Source organism: Grammomys surdaster, unplaced genomic scaffold (assembly GCF_004785775.1).
Source record: "Grammomys surdaster isolate TR1022 unplaced genomic scaffold, NIH_TR_1.0 125890, whole genome shotgun sequence".
In the NCBI taxonomy this organism is placed as follows: Eukaryota; Metazoa; Chordata; class Mammalia; order Rodentia; family Muridae; genus Grammomys; species Grammomys surdaster.
The window spans coordinates 13,899-14,718 of record NW_021620715.1 but is presented as its reverse complement, the minus strand read 5'-3'; positions in this window follow the sequence as shown (position 1 = coordinate 14,718).

Here is an 820-nt window from a genome sequence, read left to right as displayed (position 1 = left end):
TAGATAAAGATATAGATATAGATGATATAGATATAGATAGATATAGATATAGACATAGATAAAGATATATAGATATAGATTATATAGATAGATATAGACATAGATAAAGATATAGATATAGATGATAGAAATTAGATATAGATATTTAGATATTGATGATATAGATAGATATAGATGATATAGAGATAGAGATAGATTAGATATAGAGACAGAGATAGAGATATATGTTTGTTATATAGAATTATGTATGCAAATACAGCATAATGATGTATAAATGAAACTGAAAGAAAAGTAGCGGTTATGGAGGAAGTATTAATAGTGTACAAAATACACTTGCATAAAAATTCTAAACCTACAAAATTGATTCTTCTACTTTACAGAATTGTTTCTGCTCTTTACAATTTTCATTCATAAATGACACACATTATGATCATATCTTCCCTCACTATGTCCCTATGATTTCCCTTAGGACCTTCAAATAGGTCTCTCTCCCACCATCATGAACACCTTTATTTCATTAACTAATGACATAGCATGACCAATTACTGCTATTTATAAACACAAAGATGGGGTCATTCACTAGTATATAGGGAACCTACAAAAACATTTCAAAATGTGATTGACTTTTCCTAATTAGTTATCAAATGCCAATAGAACCTCAGTTTGATGTGGGTCCTCAGGCATTCCTCCCCATTCAGATTGTAATATTTTTAAAAATTGCTATACTATCCTTAGTGATGAGAACAGAACACACATGTACCACGAATATATGTGATCCTCAGAAGACAACTCAGGAAACTCAATCCTTGTCTAGTAAGAT